This window comes from Patagioenas fasciata, chromosome 2 (assembly GCF_037038585.1).
Source record: "Patagioenas fasciata isolate bPatFas1 chromosome 2, bPatFas1.hap1, whole genome shotgun sequence".
Taxonomy (NCBI): domain Eukaryota; kingdom Metazoa; phylum Chordata; class Aves; order Columbiformes; family Columbidae; genus Patagioenas; species Patagioenas fasciata.
Genome location: NC_092521.1, coordinates 149,780,466 through 149,803,179, shown reverse-complemented (window position 1 = coordinate 149,803,179; position 22,714 = coordinate 149,780,466). Strand labels below are relative to the sequence as shown.

At 39.4% G+C, this 22,714-nt stretch overlaps 1 non-coding gene across 1 annotated transcript; it reads left to right on the top strand.

Moving 5' to 3' along the window:
• Window positions 1-21,739: 21,739 nt before the first annotated feature.
• TRNAN-GUU (transfer RNA asparagine (anticodon GUU)) lies at window positions 21,740-21,813 on the top strand. Its single transcript has one exon. It is a non-coding gene; the product is annotated as a tRNA-Asn (tRNA).
• Window positions 21,814-22,714: the final 901 nt, after the last annotated feature.

Below are 22,714 nucleotides of genomic sequence, written 5' to 3'. Positions count from 1 at the left end.
TACAAGTAATTTTACGCATGCTGAATAGTCTGCATTGTTTATATGATATCAAGTTTATTTCAGCTTGTAGATAAAGTTTTGATATAAAAATACAGTTGTGGTTTCTGCACATTTTTTACACAGCAAATGACATTATGGTTAATTTGAGAAAATGAAGAGGAATGCTTTGGTGACTAAGTTTATTTCATTGGCAACACCACTGAAAACTATGAGTGTCCATGTACTGTCTGTTTCATGCAAGATTTATTTGTTGTGAGAGAAAACCCTGATGGTTGGTTAGTGAATTAGGTCAATAAGCAGTAGGATAGTGATAGGGGAGATTCTATTGCTCTTGGGGATTTAGGCTTCCTAGCACGACATTTAAATCAATAGGAATCATCAGCTACCCTAATCTGTCCATACCAAATAGCGCTGGGCCTGAGGTGGTTTTGGAAAATTGGAATAGACTCTAGGAAATTGCCTTTTCTTTGCGGAGATATGTGTTGTGTACATTCTTATAAAAATATTTTATCTACTTCTACTGTATGTGCAATTTTATTAAAAATACAGTGTATTTCTAAAGGTAACACTACTTACTGTCATCAGCACTTCTTATTGGTGTACTCATAGGACTCTTCAACTATTTTTGCAAACGCATCAGTAACCTGTAAAAATTTATACAAGAAAGTGGCACGGAGCAAGAAATTCCCATTACAGTATAAACAAAATGTTAAGATCCTGGCTTGCAACTGCTGGTGTTAGTTAACATAATAGAATGTTGATATTGTGAAAATAATAACAGAAGGGCAGAGTTAAAATTACAAAACTATGTATGACAAATATGAAGAGTTGTAAGAAGCCTATATTTTGTAGGTAAAGTGAATGCTTTTTCTTCAGCAATAATTCAATGTGCTGATGATACAAACCAGAACTAAATAAAGGCGTCAATGAGATGCAAAGATAAATCTACATTGTTTTCATATCCCATATTTTCACTGAGTACAAAGGAATTTCGAGGTGAACACATACTGCCATAGTAGCACTTAGAAAACTGGGAAACAATCTTCTAAAAGAAAGTTTATTTTCTTGATCTATTAGTAGCAGTCAAATATAATTTCATTTTGGTGAATTTGCTATGTTGAATTGTGAATATTTGTTATGTAGGTATTTTAGACAATATATTATAAACACTGCATCATTGAAAAACACTCTTATCTCCTTTGCTTTATGCGTATTATAAGACACAAGTGAACCCGTTCTTTGTCTAAATGGTAATACTTACTAAAACAAAATACCTTTTTCTTGGAACACCATTAAAATAAACATTAGATACTTACTTTCAACTCCACTATATGCTCACGTAGGACCATGTTAACCTTAGAGAGCTACATCAGCTTGTAACAGACATTTGCTGATGGCATCAGATTTTGTCAGCCAGGAAGCCTGCTTGCAGCGCCTAGATGGGCTGTGTATTTGTTCACTCAAATGTTGTTGCCATTACACCATTTTTACAGCGATAAAATTCCATTGAGGCCAATTAGGAACTATTGGAGTGGAGAGTGAGCAACAAATTTCAAAATTTGATCCATCATTTCTTGGCTGTCGAACCCCGTGCCCATCTGTTCACGTGGCAAACAGCCCACTTGCAAGTTAGCTGGACCTTTCCCTTAAGAAATGAGTGACAAGCAAGAATAGTTTAGTTACTCTGTGTAACAATGCAAACAATTTTTTTTTCTGCAGGAAGCATGGTCCAATATCTAGGAGAGCTGGACAGCATTTGCCTCCTTTCACTTCATTATATTTTTTGACATGTACATTGTTAGAAACGGTTGAGTGAAGGAGGAAAGAAAATCAGGGGCTTACTGGTACTAGTTGCTGCCAAAAAGACAGGTTGTATTGGAACAGGTGCTTTGAAAATCTGTGAAAGCCGGCTGAAAGGTGTCAAAATGTGCATAACATGAACCAACAGTTCTCAGACATTTTGTGTGAATTTGGTCTTGTAGCAGGAAAGTTCTGAAGGAAGTCTCAGCAGAAAGTATTTGCCTGAGGAACAGCCAGCCAGCTTACCAGACATACCCTCGTCTGATCAATCACAGCATGCATGATGCTCTCATGCAGGAGGGAAGACAAAGGGAAAAAAAAGGGTTTCCTCTTGTTACATTGATATCCTTCAGTATCTTGGAATTGTCAAATTGGGAAAAAAGATATAATAATCTGTTCCTGAAATACCTGAAACTGATCATCTAACCTAGAAATAAAAATAGATCAATTGAAACTCCATAAGCTGCATTCAGACGAGTGATTAACTGCAGAGTGTGTGCAGGTAAAAGAAAGAAGAATGCATGATCCTTTTTATAGTACCAGCCAAACTAATGCCTGTGAGCCACACTTGTCCCTTGACCTTGTTAAATGTGGCCCACGTGTTGGAGGGAGTACAAGCAACTTTTCAGACACATTCCCTTCCCACATGTTTTTCCTGCAGCGTGCTACTGTAGATGGTTCTAAAACACATGGAAGTACAAGTGGCTTCCCCATGTGTATTTAAAATCCTAACAGAGATACAGCAGTCAAACCACATGGGGATAGAAAAGGAAGATCAGGGAAAAATGCTTTTCCACTATTTGTGCTCGTGTTCTTCGTGTGCTCAGGGAACACATGGGAGAGTAAGAGCAAGACAAAAAAGACAAGGGAGAGCAAGAGAAGAACAGAAGAGGAAGAAAGATGCAGACAGAAGCAAAGAAAAAGGAACAAAGGAAGGTGGCATTGAAAAGAAAAACGGGAAAAGACAAGTGAGAAAGGAGAAGGCGTTGCAAGGAAAGCACAGGAACTGACAGGGAAAAAAATCATTGAGAAAATAATTTCACTCCTTGAAAGGATAAAACCAAATAAGCCTGCCTGTGTTTTTCATTTCAGCTTTGTAGTTTGTGTGTATGTTTAATTTTAACAAATGTAGGAAGAGGCAGCTTTTGTGCATTCCCCGATGTCAGCCCTCCTTTCGTTTTGTCTCCAGATCTTTGTTTCTGCTTCTGCTTTCTGTCTCATTCTGTCTCCTGCTTCCCCCTCCCCTTTTTCTCTTCTCTGCCTCTCACAGGCAATGAATGAGACGTAGCATATCATTGTATTATCGGGGTCTGTTTTTTTCCCAAACTTGCCTTAAAAATGGGGTGCCAGTGAGCGTGTTCTTATTCTTTCAGCCTTTTTTTTTTTTTTTCTTTTTCTGAGAAGACTTAGATGTGAAAGCTTGAAGTCATCAACATAAACCTTAGTGAGCATATGGGTGAAATGTGACTTTTGCTCCATGGGATATGGTCATAGTCTTGATTTCAAGAAGCTTTACAAGAAGTGAGTGCTGAGGAAGTTTTCATTGTAGTTGGAGTCCAAGAGGAACAAATAAACAATCTCCCATTTTCCTCTCTCATGCGTGTGGACGCACATCTGCATCCAGCAGCTCTCTTCTGGCCTTCCCCAGGTGCGCTGCTTTCTGTGTGCACCACTGACCCTACAAGCTGTCCTTGGGAAAGATTTTTTTGTGTGTTGCACAGCAAATCTGAGCACACTCACAGGAATATACAACTATTACATTCTCTAATACTATACATCTGGTATCATTTGGATTGGAACAAAAATTAAATAGCTTTGAACCCAATTTTTATTGTATTATCATTTGATACAGTTGTGATCATCTCAGAATTTTTTCTTTGTTTTGGGGATGAAGGAAATTGAGTCTAGATTTGTGATTTTTATCTTTAAAAGTAGAGGAAGGCTCTTAAAATTTGTGTACTCTGGTTTTGCTCCCGCTTTCTTTTGGTTCTAAGTCTTATGCTTTGTCTTTTCGTGTTGTTGACCCTTTTTAGTCATATACCAGGATCTCAAGGTTTCCAAACTAAAGCCAGGAGCTCAGGAGGATGAACAGCTTTCAGGAAACGGTCAACAGCTCTCAGGGTGCAATTCTAAAGGTCATTTGTTATCACATCTGTTCCTGTCAAGGCATCGTCTCTGAGGCAAAGCCCAGCTGAGACGCTGGAAACCCTGGGAGGTTCTGTGGTAGGATTTTCTCTCTTGTGCTGTGTGGTGAGACTGAAAAGAGTGCATTCATCTGTGGAGTTCTCCCAGCATCAGAGGAAACTGTCATAAACCTTGTCCCTCTGCCCTGTTTCCCTGTGACCTTCATTTCCCAGTCACTGGTCTAAGTGCAACCCCCCCCCAGTTAGTAGTAGGACTGGTCTGACTGTCCTGAGTCTCTTGGGGTGGGGTAAAACTGGAGAGCATCATTTGGCTGAAAGTCCAAGACTTCTTGAATGTGGCTGAACAGGAGTCAGAGGAGAAAGGCAGGATGATGGGGTTGAGCAACCTGTTAGTTTTGCTAGTGTTGGAACTTCCCAGTCCTGAAAGCCATTCACACCATGGAAGTTATGGAGCTCATGAGGCTGGGTGGGTCACGCTGCTCAGGCTTGGAGGTAGAGTCCTGCTCTGTGCTTCCCACCATCCACTCACATCCCTGGGATCACCATGCCACATTCTGCTGGAAAAAATGCCATAAGGATGTTTCACATAGAAATGGAGTCATGACTGCATTTTGTGGCAGTAATCTAATTTAATTATTTGATAGGTTGTCATTACACTACAGTCCTCTGGAAAACAAACAAACAAACAAACAAACAAACAGACAGGCAGGCAGACAGACTAACTAACTAACTAACTAACTAACTAACTAACTAACTAACTAACTAACTAACTAACTAACTAACTACCTCAGAATTTAGACTATCCTGTATGGGATCCAAAAAAATGTAATCTAGTACAGTTTTTAAATAATCTGTGAATGTGCAAAAAATAACCAATTAAATTAAAAGGATTGTTACATCAAGTAGATAAGATGTACTTTAAAATGTAAGCACATACCAGGGTACTTGTTCACTTAATTGGTTATTTACAGGCCAATGTATTAGACTAATATTATGGGCCAAAGTATCTCCTAGCACAAGCTGGTAAAGCCCTGATGGGATCTATGCAGCTGTGCCAATCACATCAGTGAATATATTAGTTTTGTATTTTTCCGTATTTAATGGATAGACTACTCAAATTAACTAAACCATGATATGCCTCTGTTCATATTTTGGAAAATAAATTGTTTATGTAATTTAAAGAAAGTGAAGATATAGCAGCTTAAAGCATAAACCATTTTTAAGCATAAATAAATTCAGACTAATTCTTTGCACATTCTAAGATTTTGGTTCATTTTTAACATCTATATTGGTCTATGGAAGCAAAATTTAGGTAAAAGTGGTACTTTCCGAAAGAGGCTTTTGTCCTTATCTACAAAGAAAAGGTGTTCCAGAACTGTTCCACATTGTATTTTACATGGCAGACAGAGGATAAAAAAAATGGTGGATTCTGCATCTGTCATTATTCTGCATCTGTCACTCAAAGAAAATCCTCCTTTCCCTTTTTGGGAAAGTTGCCTAAGGATGATGGGATATGGCTGATAACAATAATCCATATTTAGGCAACCAGAAGATTGTGACAACTCTAGCCAGAGTAAGGGAATGCAGACTTAAAATCAAAACATCTGCTATGGTAATTTTAACTTACTCTGCTATTCCTAGATGTTGCAGTGTCATAACTTACATTCCTGCATTGTCTTGCCATAAAAATATACATCTAGCCTTGAAATTCAGCACTAACTTTAAATTAATTTGCTTTAAACTTCATGTCATAAAATTAATATGACTAGAGCATGGCAGTTCATCTTTAGACACTAATAGTACAAGTAAGTGATCTTCTACTTGATAGATTGCAAAATGTGTTGTATTTTATCCCTGATTATGAGAATAATTTGATTTGCCTCAGCATAGCTATTAAATAGTTACAGAGAGATTGATTGTAGTGCTATGAAGGATTTCACCATTAATAGTTTTATGAGAGAGATTCAGAATATAAACAGATTTCATGGCTCTTCTTGACTGGAATATTTGAATATATACCCTTCCTTCCCTACAACTGTTGCACATCAGCTTGCCATGGAAATTTCTGTTAAAATAGAGATTTCTTTGATTTTCCAGTGCTTCATATCGCAACATGTTGCTGTATCACCAGCACTATAACAATGAGGACATGGTTGCATAAATCATAGGAGTAAAATTCCCAGAATAAAATACTGTAAGGAAAGAAAAGAAGTATAGTAAGTGATGAGCCTGACCCTGTCATGTAGGAGATTTCAGTCAGAATATTTTGTTGCATTAATTTCAGAGAAGATCAGTCTCAGCACATGTTCTAGGAAATGTTGGTATTAATTCTGGTTCTGCCCTCTTTCTACCAGTCGGTCTTCTAGTTATTGGCACAACCCAGTGCTGGTAACTTATAGCTGCTGTGCAGCTTGAATTTAGCAGCATATGCAGTGTCTGTGCTTGGGCTGCCAAATCACATTGCATGTCCTCTGTTCATTTACCAGGGCTGCTAGAATAACTTATTATGATACTGGACTTCCAAAGAATATATTAACTTCCTGACTCTCTATAGTAATACCATACAGCTGGTTCAAATAAACATTCCAAGCCAGTGCATTTTTCATCTTGAAAAAACCCAGCAATCTCAAAGAAGTTTTGTATTTATTCAGTGCTTACTGTCATTGCCTTTGACACCAAGCACAAAATTAATAGTTTAAAAAATGGGAGTTACTCTCCAGGCCTTTGCATTGATTCTCTCTTGTTGTTCTTCATTTATTTTGTTGACCATTGCAGTCAAAAAGAGAGGAAAAACTGCTCATGGCATTAATTTTCTCCAGTTGTTGCACTGTTCTGTCTCACTAAAACTTTATTGTTGTGTTCTGTACTTTGAATAAAATCTGACTGTTTTTATCTGAAGCACAATCCATATAAAGAATTCAAGTTCCTCTTGACTGTACCTTACTTTTTGGAAATTTCATTGACATTGATACAAAAACATAACTAGGGGACTAATTTCTCCACATTAAACTTTTGCAGACCAAAAATATGTTACTTTGTTTCTTTAATGAATTCATTGCCAGTTCATTTATTAATATTGCTCCTATCAAAAGAGCTGCTGAAACATTACGAGTAAGAGCCATAGGCAAAATCACCACATAAATAACGGATATTTTGGCTGTGCAAGGCCTGAAGGTTTGGTTATATTTGATCACACAGTTTTTGTAGTTATATTATTGTAGGTGCACTGTGTTTTGGCTTCGTAAAGAATACATATGATTAAATAAAGATTTTGCTCCAAATATCATTCATCAGTAACGCACTAATTCCCATCAATGAAAAATAAATATATCACAGTGTATGGGTCTTCCATTTCTATTGTATTTCATAGTGCTGTTTATGAAGTAGTTTCCTAATGAAAATTTAGATGCACCAGGTTTCTGAGTTGGGTTCTTGTACTCTAAGCATAAGTACAGAAAAACTTACGGGTGGAATTATGGAAATTATAGAAAATACTGTGCACGTCCATAATTTTCTGAGTTTTGTTTTAATTCCTTGGGCTAATAGATATTTCCAATAAGTTGTGGAATAATCAGAGTTAGTCGAATAGATACAATAGCTGTTTTTAGGGAGTTTTCAAAAGCTGGACACAAGTTTTGATCTCTTACCCAATTGTGAGTGATATAAATGAGAATGTATCTCTGATTTCAATGGGAGCAAGAGTATGTGATAGTTTTTCATTGCTATATCACACATGAAGAAGACAATTGTGTATGCAAGGCTTACAATGATGTCAGATCTACATTTTTTTATGTTTTGTTACAATCTGTGAATAGCTGGACTGTATGGATATAAATCTGTCTTTGATTAAGACAGATTATTCTGTCCCATTATAAGATTATTTTACATAAATAGAGTTATCATTGACAAGTGCACAATAATTCTGATTTATAGTACTTTCTGAAAAATGTACACATCTGTGAAAAATGCTAACTTATGGCTGGAATTAAGGGTTACACACAGGTTCTTTTTATTCTGCTTTTGTATTAAGGAAAACTATTTTGCCTGTAACTGGTTCAAACAGTCATGGAAATTTGTGTTTTTTCAGAGAGCTGTTCTTTGTAATTTACAGATAAGGTAAATCAATTCACAGTTTTACAACTGGAAGTGAGAGAGTATTGTAAAACTGTGGTATTAGGTGAAGTACATAAGAACATTCTGAACCCCTAAATGCTATATTAAGGTCACACACGTTTTAAATTAGGACCCTCTGTTCTCACTCATAAATGTCTCAAACTTTCAACTTCTGATCTGAAACTTTTGGTGGTTGAATATTGTAACAGTAGCCACTGGAATTAGTAGATACTGACCCCTGTGCCACACGACATGGTGTATATAACTGTTTGTGACCCTGACCAGGTTCACGTAACTGGAGTGAAGAAATGAAGGTTAGTCTTTCACTAGAGCTCCTGCATTTTAGAACTTCATTATAAAGGCAAAGGTGACTATTTTTTGAATTAGTCTATCAATACAAAATACGCTTACAGAAAGAATAATATTATATTTAAATTATTTTCTCCCCATTCACATATCTATGATATTGTATTCATGAGCAGGAGGAAAGCAAAACATAGCTCAGTCTCACTGCCTTCAAATTTGTAGTTGTTACCAGTGAATACCTGAACATTTATCTTTTATGCCTTCAACTTGGAGTTTTTAAAATCATTTTTTGTATTGCTTCATTGCTGTTTGTCTTTTGTTCTTACTATCTGCAAGACATGTAACATGACAAGCACTGAGCATCTATTTATGTGAAGCATTCAAGGAAATGGAGAGTTATAAATGTGTGTCTGATGATAATATGTAACTATGACAAAGATATTCCTACCTATATTTTTTTGGAAGTGACCATATAAAGCTATGGTTTATCGAAATCATGGTAAAAATAACATTCTAAAAATGTACTTGTTACATAAATATTCAAAAATAGAAAATTGTATTCTTAGTCCCAGGTAGAAAAGCTCCGCTTAGAAATATTTGGAGACAAATGTCCCTGTGTCTCCCTATCCCCCAAGATCCATTTTCTGCAAAGCTCTTTTACATGTGAGAGAGGATAGAGTTTCGCAACAGTTTATTGCTAGATTTACAATGCTGGCGACAAAGTAATTCTTAAAAAATGGGACAGACTTCTCCCAGGAATTGATCTCTGTTTGGTTTAATGGATTATATGGGCCAGACTGTGACTGTGACTGGCCCTTATACAGAAATGCTGCTGCAAATGCATGTGAGATCTGGTCTCGTAGGAAACTGCTTCTGGGAGCCCAGCACCCCTACCCTCTGGGTATCCTCTCCTACAGAGCACGAGTAAGACAGGGCCATGCTTGTGCCTCCACATTCATGCAGTAGGAAGAACAGTCAATGCCTCCCTGAAGGTGCTGTGACCCACCCGTGTCCCTACATCGGTTCGATTATGGAAAGATTGTTCCTTTTGCAATTAGTCCTAGCTTGTGTTGTTCGAAACAACCATTATCAAGACTACTGGACAGCACGTAGAAGGTGAATTATTTGTCTGTGTATTTTGATATTATTGGTTAGATTTTATGGTGTTCTTTTGTGTTTCTTGCATAGAACTTTAGCTGAAATTAGCAGGATGCAAAATTGAAATTTTGTATTTCATATTTATATATTATTTTAAATAATTTATGGAAGACCTGTGTGACAGCAAAAGGCAAAAATAGTGGCTGAAATGGTTTGGTACATTAAATGGCATGATTTTTTTTATTTCCACAGAGTACAATAAGATCACTGTGGCCCAGAGTCTTTATCATGCCACCCAGCTGGTTTGCAAAACTTTGCTGCCATGGGCAGCTTGAACTTGCTGCCAGAGACACTGGTGGCAAAACGCTTTTTGTCTTCAGCAGGAGCAAGGCTGGGCTGCCCAGTGCCTGCAACATGGAAATTTGTCAGCTCCACATCATCACTCCTGGTGAATGGTGATTTTTCACTCTTTTCCATCTCAAAGAGCTGCAATGAGGGTTGCTGTGCAATACTAAAACTAAAACAGTGCAGAGTATGAGAAAAACATACACAAACCTCACAAATAACCTTCACTTTTGAAATTTAAATACTTTATAAAAGGTTGCAAGATTACAGCTACTAATTTTGGTGTGTCCTTTCAGTTAATAGTTGCTTTTGAAGTGGCTCTGGCCTTAGATCAGAGTAACCAACTTTGTTTTGTGTTACTCCATGATGGACAGGTTTTACTTGCACAGAAATTGATAAATTTTTGTGAGAAAAGTACAAAAAAACCCCAGTATTGTGCAGATGTAGTGTGTATAGATGCACATATATGTGCACATAATACTTTCCCACCGTGAACTGCTGGTGGGTTTGGGGCTGTGGCAGGAGGAGTCTTCACGTCTCTTGGAGTCCCCGGGCAGCAGCTGCCGTTTACCCACCATGGTGGGCTGAGGCCTACACATCGCTGGGGCTGGCTAAGGGCAAGGTTCCCAAAAATGGATGAGGGCCTGCCAGGGGATGCTGGTGGTCACTGCGGGCTGGCCAGGCTGTGACAGGAAAGCGTTTTGCCCAGGGGAGGCCTGAGATGGTGGACATGGGGCATAGTCCCACATAGCAGGGTTAACACGGTGCTGCCACCATGTCAGAATGCGCAGAGCTCCTGCGTGTGGGACTCAGGCGCGTGTGGGTTTTGTCTGCAGATTTTTATTAGCAAACCAAAAAAGTCTGTGAAATTCAAATCTTTTGCCATCCCTCCAGCTTAAGCAGCTCTATGGGTAATTATCTTAAGAACAATTACATAAGATGTTACCTCAGGCAGATAATAAAAAATTAAAAGAAAGTACTGTGCCATATTGTCAAATTTCACGTCAGTAGGAAGTTTTAAAATCTGCAGCCTTCTGGAATTCCTGTGGTTCAGTGTTTGTTCACAATACATGCCAGGGGAAAACGTACAGTAATCCCATGCAGAAATACATGTGACTGAATCCTGTTTGCTTTCAAATAATTGCATTTATTTACATCAGTTTAACCTCCACTTAAATTGTCATGTATATCTCAGCTAGATTAATGCAAGTGAAAAAACAAGCCTCTGTGGGAAGTGTTTCAAGTAAGCAATTTGTTTTGCTTGTAATTAATGGATTCTTACCTAAAGAAGTAGTTATAAATAAAAATAAACTAATGGTGAGTGATGGTGTGCTGCTGTCATTCAAATAGTGGACAGTTGGGTAATTACAGACCATCAAGGAACCGCTGCACTGCTGATTATTATCTTTTAAAAATTTACCAGCCTTTCATCGTTCAAAAGAACCTTGCCTTGAAGAATTTAAATATATGCTATTAATAAAATAAACCTATTAAGTCATCTGATGATTGGTATTTACAGCTCACAGAGGAGAACACGCCACCTTTCCTTTGTTGCTTCACCTGATACAGAATGGCACATTGTGAAATTGGTAGCCAAATCTCATTTAGCCACGCGTATCTGTGTCCATACCAGGGACTTCATTCTGCAAACGTGTAAGTAGCTTGGCCAAGATGAGAAGCTTTGGAGCAGAGCTGGACTCTATCTCTGGAGAAAGTTACTTGGATGTTTGTAAGGCCACGTCCTGAAAACGTCAGAAAATCAATGTGTGCAAACCTTGTGTGCAAACCTTCGAAATGAAAAAAAAAAGGTACCAGTAAGGAAGCTGTTGGCAATAACTGCGTCTGCTCTGAACTAGAAATGTGTATAATTTCAAACACATTTTTATATGTATTCTTATTCTGTGTGTTGTTAAGATTTGTTATTTAAAAATCCTTATGAATAATGACTTGATAAATATTTACATAATCTAATTTTCAAAACTAAAAACATCACTAGCCACAGAACTATTTTTCACGGTTGTGATTCTTGATTTATTTATTATCAAAATGAATAAAACATACAGTTCCATGGGAATTTTAGTTAAAAAATTTGATTTAGGATGGAAGTGATGTTAAATACATCCCTTCTCCTCATAGAGGTAAACCCATATTAAGTACATCTTAGGCTGTGGTCTTTGTATTGACTAGAATTAGCATTTGAAGCATAATATTGAAAACCGTGTTTATGCACACAGTGGTGCTGGAGATCTTGAGCTTTTTGTCTTGGAGGAGGAGTGGGTACATGCAGAGTAGAGCTGACTGTAGTATGTTTCCATCAGAAGTGCAGCAGAGCTCCTGGACCTCATTAGGACTTTGGACTCAATGTTACTGTGCTCATCTGCCCAGAAACCCTGCGCAGACACATTGTCTGCAGGAAGGAGGCATCCACTACCTAAGTTGATCTGTATGGTTTATCTACCCGTTTATCTTGTGTTTATATCAGAATGACACTGTCAGTCCTGCATCTCTCCTTCAGAATACTTGCATGAGATCGGGTTATTCATCTGAGTAAGATTTCCAGGATGGGGATCATAAACGTATGTAAATAGATCACTGAAATTGTAAATAATATAAAACCAATTCTAAATATTGTACTCTTCAGTCACTTTCATTGAGCCAAACTCTAATAATCATTAAGGCATGTCAAAAAATGCAGATATATGGTTTATACGAAAGGTCAGTTGCAGTCCGCAGTTGTTATTTTTAATTCATTGAATTGTTTTCAGCAGGCATATCTGTATGTAGTATAATGTCTTGCCTATTTTCAGCAAAACATCCCTAAATTCATCATACATGAAAACAGAGCTGGAGGAAGAGGAAATGAACAATTTTCCAATTTATGCAATTTAAGAGAAATATGGGGGGGTCTTTAACGACCATTAGCTGCATGAAATACAGATTATCTGTACCTATCAAGCTGCAAAAGCCTGTTGAAGATGGCAGAAACGCTGCTTTTAAAGGGTTCTGTAGTCCTGTGAGACTAGTTTTGCTATAAATCTGTTTGTGTGTCATTGAACTGGATACTGTGATTTGTAAAAGACTGTAAATATAATTTTTGTTGTTAATATCATCCTTCATTTTGACATATTTAGCTTCATGGTTTTGGCATAATATTTTAACAAGCTTTAAAAATACTCAGCTAAAACAAAAGAATTTTGGAAAATGAGCTATTTTAAGATTACTTGACAATTAAATTGAGAAATCACTGATTTTAATAGTACAATTGTGTTGATTGTCTGTTTTTTTTTAAAAAAAAGATTGAAAACGTCCAGGTGCCTTGACAAACTCATGCACATCTGTTTGGGGGTGGGGTGGGTTTTTTTGTTGTTGTTTTTATAAACTGCGAAGAGGAAAAGGTGAAACCTCTGAGAATCTAGAAATACCAGTTGCATGAATATGTATGGACAGCAACTGTTAAAAGTGCTCTGAGTGTCAGCAGAATTTTTTTAAAGCTAGTTGATGTTGTAATGACCAGAGTAGGAAAGACTATAAGACTTAAAAATATGTTGTACATTATCATATGTTTTTCATAATTTGTATTTCCACTTAGGTAGCTACATGTGGGAAGTGAACAAATGTACAGTGTATTAACATGTAGTATGATGAAACTCAAAAAGCTAATGATACTGCAATTAGTGCTTGGCTGTATGAAAAACTGGATTGTGTTCTTTTGAAAAATACATAGTTGTAACATGTAGTAATGCAGGATGATCAGGAGTCTTTTCAGCAGCAATTAGGATATGTTCAGTGCGTATTTATTAATATACCTTTTTTCTTAAAGCAGAATTTCATAGATGTATAATAATTATTTGGAGGTAGTAAATAATTGTAACACAAACTTCAGGAAATCTAGAAAGGCTTTTATGTAATGGAAGAAAGGTGAAAAAGAAAATGGCTAAGGAATAATTTTAGTCCTTTTAGGCCTAGAGGGTTCCTGGGCAGATGAAATGATGAGATTTTCCATGCTGTCTGACTGCTCTTGGACTTGTTTTCAGGGCCCTACATCACAGCCTCAAGGAGAAGGAGGAGGACTTCAGTATTGTCAGAAAATGCTGCTGTGCACAGCCTGCATTTTCTTTTCCGGGGGGGTTATGCTGTGTGTGAGTGGCAGTGTCTGGCGGAGCAGTGGAGGTGTCTGAATGGAGGATCCCTTTCCCAGGGGTGGGTGGCACACCTTACTAAATGTTCTGATCATTTGAGCCAGGGCCAAGGTCTGCATTTCCACCAAAATGTATTAAACTTCAGAGATGTGACCTTTTCTGTTCCTATTTATTAAGTACTGCATGTGATTCTTTATTCAGGGGCAAGTTGTTCTCATTTTATTCTCAGAAACAGCCCCCTTGAAGTTAGTGAATTGCATGCGTGTGGAAAGAGATTTAGTTTCCGTGTCTCTGAAATAGTTTATAGTATAGTCTAATAATAATAGTTAATAACAAAGTCCCTCTGAAGTCCTTTGTGGCAAGGACAACAGCAAAACAGGATTGTGGCTCCTTATAGCACCCTTGCTCTGTCTTACCTTTTATGGGCCAGCTTAGTTTTTTTACATGTCCAAATAACAGTCTTTGTACACTGTACTCATACTTTTAGACATGTATCATGGTTTTGTTTTACCTTTGATTTCCTTGGCACATTTACGCTATAGGGAATTAAGATAAAGTGCAGTCATCTGTCCAGTTTCCTTCCTATAGCCATATTATATATTAAGCTCTTAGGCCCCACAGTGTTCTGCAGATTATCCAAGAAATGATAAATCCTTGGTAGGAGCCATCAAAGCATCATTGCCAGTCTGTAGCCGCTAAAAAGACGCTCACATCTCTTTCACTGTCACTGCCTTATTGATTAGCTTGCGAAATACTGAAGCTGTATTGATTGCAAATATTTAGGGATGAGAAAGGAAACACTGTCCTCGAAGGTATTTGCAGGTCTCTCTTCTCTGTTGAAGAGATCTCTCTTCTCTTGTATTTCTTTGGCTGTCTCCTACCCATTCCATGCTGCAGGCTGACATGTCCATGCAGGGGCACCGACAGGACACATGGCTGCCTCAGCCTGCTCTGGTCATCAGACAGAAGAAGCTGAAGGAGACAAATGATGGACAGTGCTTAGATATAGATTTCTTGATTGGTTTTGCACACACATGCATTTGGACAGAAATTATAGGAAGCAAAACTCATTTCCTATTTGTTTATATTTTAATTAATTTGTGTTTTAAAATTATCTTAATGGTCCAGGCAATCTAGGCCATGAGGTCTGAAACAGTCCTGCCAAACATAACACATAACTGGTTGATGTGCTAGTCCCATTAGACAACATAGCTGCTGAAATCCCAGTGCATTCTGTCTCAATATTCATGGGTTCTCCTAATCCAGCTATAGAAATACTCTGTGCAGATGGGCTAAAACACAAGACCTGAGAAAAATTTTAGCTTGTTGATCCATTCGGGTGAAGTCTGAAAAAGAGCTTTGCAAATGAAGAACAGCAAACTACTCAACAAAGCAATTCCCTGCAAATTCAGCAAGTTACTTCTCACTGTCCCTTCTCCAAGAAGTCTCTGCTTAGCTCCATTGGCACACGCAGGTGGTTTCTGCCTGGTTAGCGTACAGTTAGTTCTCTGCCTGGTACTTAAGCTGAAATCATTAACATGTGTCTTGTGTGTTACCTGAATGAAAGGCGAGTTCACAGGTTATTATTGCCCATTTTTTCTCTTTGCTCCTGCACTTCCCTGTTTCGATTACAAATCCCCCTCCAGGCACAAAGCAAGCTGGACACCTACAGAGCAGCTAAAGAGTTATTTGTTCCCTAGGTGGACACTAATGAATGACTGCAGTGCTGCCCTGAGTGAGGGGGTCCCCACTATTAAAAGTTTAATAGAAAGATCTGAGAAGCTGGGGGCCAAGAGGAGGAGGAGGGGACAGGGAGCTGTGAGTAACTCACTAAGTGCCTTCTCTGTTCCTTTGCTGCTGTGAAGATTATACCATCCATTAGGACAGGAGCAACTGGAGAGAGGTCAGTTCCCTCTGCGTTCTCCTTTTGCCTTCAGTCTCGCCACAAGCTGTTGAAATTGCAAAAATATGTTGGTTCCTTTCCACTGTAAAATCTCTGAAAGCAGCAGGAATACTGTCTGTCTGAAAAATGAGTTAATTTGGACTTCCTTTCACTTTTCTGATTTTTTATCTGTTTCCCTCCCGCTCCTCTTTGTTCTCTTGTTTTCTCCCTAATCCATCCTTTTTTTTTCTCTCCTTACTCTTATCTTCCTCTATGTCATACTTTTCAAGACTCGGTATTAGGATAGGTATATTTAATTTGGGGACTTAAAGGTTTTTATTTTTTTTTAAATACATATTTTTAAAATATTCCAGCACCCACATGAATGCCTGTCTAAGCTAAGTGATCATAAAGTTTCATAGAACATATATTGTCCCCTATCTCAAGTATAAACTTCTTCAATTTTTCTCTCTCCCACTCAATTGTAGAAGAGGGAGATCTAGTTGTAGTTTTGTTCTTAGCTTTTGATTCAGGCCTCATTTCTGTAGCACCTGTCTGTGTGTTAGGCCATATGAAGAAAAAGGATTGGTTACAATACAGAGAGAGAGATGTATCCTTCAGTTTCTCTCTGTTGTGTATTACCGAGAATATTCTGAATATCTCTTACAAAATCCTTATAAGGAACATGACGAACCTCTCGTATACCGTTCCTGTCTCAACGCCAAGCAAGAGATTTTTATTGCAGGCTCAGGCCACCAACGTGTTTGGTACCTTGGGGTCCAAACCCTGCTCGCATCACAAGGGGCAGCCAGGGAACAGTGATGGACGAAGCTTTCTTGCACCAGAGGTGCCTGAGACAGTCAGAATTCTGTTGGAGCTAACCATAGCCATAGGAATTCAAGTTTGTTTTCATGGTGGGATATCATAACCTCCCTCCATTTTGGCAACAGAGTTCTAGGATTAGAAACGTCTGCTAAACTTTTGACAGCTTGTAATATATATAGCTGGAGGAACTTCATGGTTCTTCAGAAGCCCTATGTCATCTTTCATACAGAGTTCTTCTAGAAGGCAATGCAAGAACATTTTGAGCCTTTAAATGCATCCTGAAAAGAGCACTGATACCTGAACTTGATGCCTGATCTCTTTGAAACAGTCTGATTAAGAAAAGGCCTCCAGAAGCAGTGCTGCCCATACAACCTGTCAGCACAGGTTCCTTGTGGCTGCTGCCTGGCCGAGCATGTCAGCTTCCTGTTGGGAAATACCTGGAGTGGGTCCACAAAGCTTACCTGTGTTTCCCCTTCTCATGGCCTTTTCTTCAAACATCAGTGTTCTGGCTGAAGTATAGCACCTGGACAGACATAAAGCTGGCTGGTATCATCACCTGCAAAAGAACTTTTATTGCTGACGTAGATGTTTTCTGGTGAGAGTATGGGAGATGTGTTTTCCTAGGCATTGCAAGGATACAAAATTTGTGTTCTTATTTTTTAACAAACAGTGGTTTTGCATCTGCTCTAAAATTTGCTCTTCTTCTGAAATTCACTATTTTTCTTAAATTTAGCCTATTTTTAAAAATACTTCTATACCATGCTAGTAACCTGATTGTTCTTGAAGTTGACACATGGTTTCATATTGCTCTGAATACAGTTGCTTTTCTGAACTGAGGCCTACATTTAGAACTTAAATCTGAATCTTGGACTTGAGAAAATGCTAAAATAGGTTGCTGCTGCTGCAAACACAGGCTAGCAATTCCTCTGCTTTCCTGTGGGCTCTGTAGACACAACATTAAAGTTCAGTTGCACGAGACTCATTCTTATTTTCATGATATTCACTATTATTTTAAGAACTCTTAAGCATTCTCAGTAGGTGCAGTTCAAAAAACCTGCAAGGACAGGAAATTTCTCTCTTGTCTTACCATGATAATAAGAAATGCTTGAAAGAAACAAGTGCTCTGTGAGAAGCACCATTATTACTCTCCTTGGTGTTATGCTCACTTCTTATACCAGTAAAATTTTCTTCTTTTCACGTTTTCGAAGCAGCATCTTAGGACTGGGCGGGGGAAGGGGGGTGGGGAGAGTGTTTGTGGAAACTGTTAAACTGACTACCATAATGATTGTGCTCTTTTCAGAAGTCACTCTGAACAGACAGATTGCAGGGAATTGCAATGCAAAATTGCCCTCATAGTATGTCACATGAGATCTGAAGATAAATTCTGAACGCAGCCCTCTCTATTTATTTTGCATTTGGTTTTGGGTTTGTTTTTTTCATAGCTAAACACTATGTTCTAAATTACTGATAATAGCAATGGCTATTCTCTAATTTTGTCGCAAGTCACACTGAAACAACTTTTTGTCTCTCCTGAACATGGGATAAATGCAACAATAAGTTTTGTGATTCAGAACCAGGCAGCCTATGCCATTACCTTTCGGTAAACATGGTTATGGAGGTTGGGAGAAAATTGACTTCTAGGCTACCCAACACTCTGCAATTAGCAACACCCCCAGATTTCTGGATTTTCTCATCCTTCTCAGCCTTCTTTTGCGAGACTTGTCTTATAAGAGAAGCCAGAGCTAAGTGAACTGGAGAGGTCAGTAAAATACTATTGTTCAGTCTTGTTCTTTGCTTTTAAGGTAAGTTGATCCTATTTGCAGGGATGTCCTTTCAGTTATAACACCTTCCTGATTTTACTAACAGACTCAGGAATAGAAGTATTTAGTAAAAAAAAAAAAACAAAAAAAAAAAAGGTAAGCCACCTTTGTATCTGAAAAACAGTGAATCTATATACATATGACTGAATAAGAAAAGCTCCAAATGCATTTTATTTGAAGAACGAAAAGAACAGCAGTCTTGCAACCAACCAAAAAAAACTCTCTATACTTGCTTCTTCCAGCCTTTTGAATCCTTCTTCAGGAATAATATATTCCATGGTTTGATGCTTGCAGGTCCATAAAGAAAAAAACTTCTGTCATGGAAATCTTATTCTCTGCTTTAAATAATTTTAATAGCAATGTTGAATTATGTTAGTTGGTCATTTATTTTAAAGTCCTAGTTCTGGTAAGGACTGGAATCACATGTTTCAGAGGAAAACACAATAAATCTTTGGCTGGTAAGCTGTACACTTGCAGACTTCTGTTACAAAGTAAGGAATCAGAAATATTTTTGAGGCAGAAACTGAGCCGCTGTTCTGAAATTTTTCATGACTACAAATTTTTGTAGTTTGGCCTGAGTTGTAATTTGAGAGGTGACAAATAATTGACCAAAAATGATATATAGAATAATAAATAATGTAGGCACATGTGCTTTCTGGGAGGTAAACAGTCCTTTCCTGTGAGAAATTGTAGAAATAGAGCAGTTAATGAGTCATGCTGTGATGTAAGTGGAAAGATTCTTTTGTTTCTGTTATATCCTACTGAATTGATTTTAGGAACAGTTCTGGGTGAATAACTAGACTTATTTTTCTGAACAGGGGTTGAATATGTGGTATGTTTATAAAACCCGTAAACAATACTCTGTTTCCCCCTGTGTCCGATATTAGCTTTCTCTGACATTCAGGAACCAAAGCCTATATTTGAAGAAGGTCACAGATGTTGTACCAATGAACATTCAAGTTTGTGGATCCTACAATAACTACAAAATAATGTTATAAAATATTTTAATACTATATAAAACATTTTATATTACATAGTATAATATTTTCATACATTCAGATGTAAGATGTTTGTATCAATTCAGGTTTTCATCAAAATATAAAATATAATCCATAATTAGTGAATCCAATAATAGTACTTAAATTATATACACTAGATATTGGAAAAAGAAAGCAACTCCAGATATGATCCACAAGAAACAGTATATCAAGGAAGAGAGCTGTCTAGAAATAGAGAGCAATCACTGATAGAGAGGATGATTAATCTGAAGTAGCATCCCTTTCTGGTTTCTGAACACCTTAAACAGCACTTGGCCTTTTCCTTTCTTCTGAAGATACAGACAGAAACCTTCTCCTAAGGGCAGCCAGCTAATCTTTTCCATTTATGGAGCAGTGATAGGTAACGTTGCTCTCTGGTATGATGGCTCACTGGTTTGTGCTTCAGCAGTCAGCGACTGTCATCCATGTCCAGATCCTTTGCTGAGCTGTGGGTTTCAAGCTGAAGAGGTAGCATTTGCTGTTGTGTATGCTCCTTTTATTTTCTTTCTTTACCTTGTAAGACTTTAAATGAAAGACTCCAAGATTCAGTGGGGAAGAATGCTGATAAGAAAGGCGCCAAGTGACAGTGTAGCCTTACGTGCAGCATTTTCAGTGTCCCCATGCATTGGATAGGCAGCCTTGGATGTCTAATGTCAAGTCTTGTGTTCCTCTCAGAGACCTCAAAGTCAGAACTTGTGCTCAGTGTCAGCATCGCAAAGTGCCTTTTTAGATATGGCCTCTAGACACAGATTTTGAAAACAGTAAAGTTTACATTCATTAAAACTAATGGGAATATTCATCTATATAAAGTAAAACATTTCAGGGCCCAAAATCCATGCTCAAATGTTAATCAATATTGGTCTATGGGTTAGGCCTTTTTTTCAGACTGGAATCTTGCTCTTTCCACCAAATAACCATTTGTGCATAAAATGACAGAACTGTTTGCTTGCCTTCCTATACAGAGAAAATAGAAGTGATCCAGCCTGTGAACTGATTCTTCTGATGCTGAGAATAGAAGAGGTCTGGGTAGGAAAGCTGTCACAGTGGGCATGATGCCCCAAAAAGCAATCTTAATTTTAATTACTGTTGAGTAATCTTGTATTTCTCCTCCATATTTTAAAACATGTTGGTCAAGAAGGTACCAACAAGATGCAACAACAACAAAAAAAGAGCAGTACTGTGATAATACTGTTATTTATGTAGCTCTTTTCAAAGTATTGGAAAAACTGGAACGGCTGAGCTGTGGACAATAGATGGTCAGCTTAGAGTTATTCACTGCGCTGAGGACTGAAGTTTTATAGTGTTAAAGAGCAAGGTACTGCACAAAATACAGGAGCTGGAGTAACATGCTCTTGCTCTTCCTCCTGCTGCTGAAGACTCTCTGGTTTCAGGGATGAGCTGGGACATCTTGGTCTTGGGTGAGCAGAGGAGACAGCTGCCATCTGCTTGGAGAAGAGTCTGAACCCATCCTTGTGTAGTGGGTGTCGTGGGCCTGCTCAACTGCAAAGGCTTTCAGTGGACCAGAGGAGCCATCGGACAGAGCTTCATAGGGCCTCAGGAACAGCAATAACCAACTGATATTTGTAGGACTTCAAAGAGGTTCAAACGGCATCAGCCTGTGAAAGAAAAGGGGAAAACATATCCTCAGGTTTGGATGTGAAAACTTTGTACTCGGTGGGGCTGTAGGTGTAGCTTTACTGCAAGGTAGCGTGGGAAGCAGAAAGCAGATTTCGATTAAAGGGTAATAGGAATGCTAGCTTTTCTTCATTGCTGTTTCCAGGCAGTAAGGTAAATACAATTTACCTGCATACATGCAGAGGGCTGCTGCCTGTTTTAAAGTCTAACTGTTCCCTGTAGTAACTTAAAATTACCTTTAAAATATATTAATAGGGCAATTTTGCAATGATATTTGCGAATTACATTTTGGCTTGCATGTGTAATGGAGGAATCGGCAGCAGCCAAGAAAAAGCTGGTTTAACTCAGATTTGTGAATTTATTTCCCAGAAAAAGATCGCTGCTATGAACAATGGTTTTGAGAATTAGCCTTTCATATTGCCTAGAAGAAGAGAAGCCGCCGTTTTCACTGTTTTCTCAGTTTTCTTTTAGCGCTAATTTCGCAAGAGTCGGGTTTCGCGCGCACGGTTCGGGGACACGGTGGCCCTCTGGTCGCGGGGGGAGGCGGCGGGATACGCAGCACGTCAGCCACGCCGCGGATGGTTGTGTCAGCTGAGTCTCTGTGGCGCAATCGGTTAGCGCGTTCGGCTGTTAACCGAAAGGTTGGTGGTTCGAGCCCACCCAGGGACGGGTTCCACTTTTGGTTCGCCCTCTTCCCCTGCAGCCGGCCGTCGTTTTGTGCCTCTGCGCGGGGGGAGGATGTGAGATTAGTGCTGGCGGCCCTGCAGGCGCCGCGTGTTTCTGGGCAGGGGGGCCCCCGGAGGGGAGCGCGGCACGGAGGAGCGCGGCGGCAGCCCCAGCTGCGGCGAGAGAGGCAGAGGCGGCTCCCGCCCTGGCAGCGGGCGGTTCCGCTGCTCGCGGCGCCCCTGCGCCTGCGGGGCGCGATGGCTCCCGGCCTGCGCAGCCCTTCCCCCGTGCGCCGGGGGTCGTGTCGCTGCCGCCCGCCCGCGCCAGGGGGGCCGCCTGCGGGGAAGGGCTGCGGGAGCCCTCCGGCCCTTAGCCTCGCCGGTGCGGGTGCCTGAGCGCCCTGCCGGCTTGCCCGTCCTCGGAGCGCTGCTGGGGCAGGCAGCGGGGCTGTGGCTGCAGAGGCTGACTGGGACAAGAGTCTCTGGGAATTTCTTTACCCTGTGCTCCCGCAGTAGAACGTGCGAAGGAAAATACCTTAATTGAGGTGCAAAATGATAATCAGTGATGCCGAGAGGAGGGCTTGCTTCAGGAGGCACTGCGTTTGCGGCACTCCAGTACTTCAGCTATCACCATCGGATAACCCGGGCCGAAGCCAAGGCTCGGGGGGAAATGCCACATGCGAGAAGGATTATTATAATTACGCTTGTCTACGACAGTCGCCGCTCTCGCCAGTGCTCATTGGGCAGAAGTTAACACGCACACACCGCGATTCCGACCTTCCCCAGTGGGCGAAGGCAGCGCGGTTTGCCAGCCCTCACGAAAGAAACGACGGCGGGGAGAAGCCCCGCAGCAGAGAGACGGCCGTGGGCTCCCGCCGCTGCTGCCGGGGCCCGGCGGGCAGGAC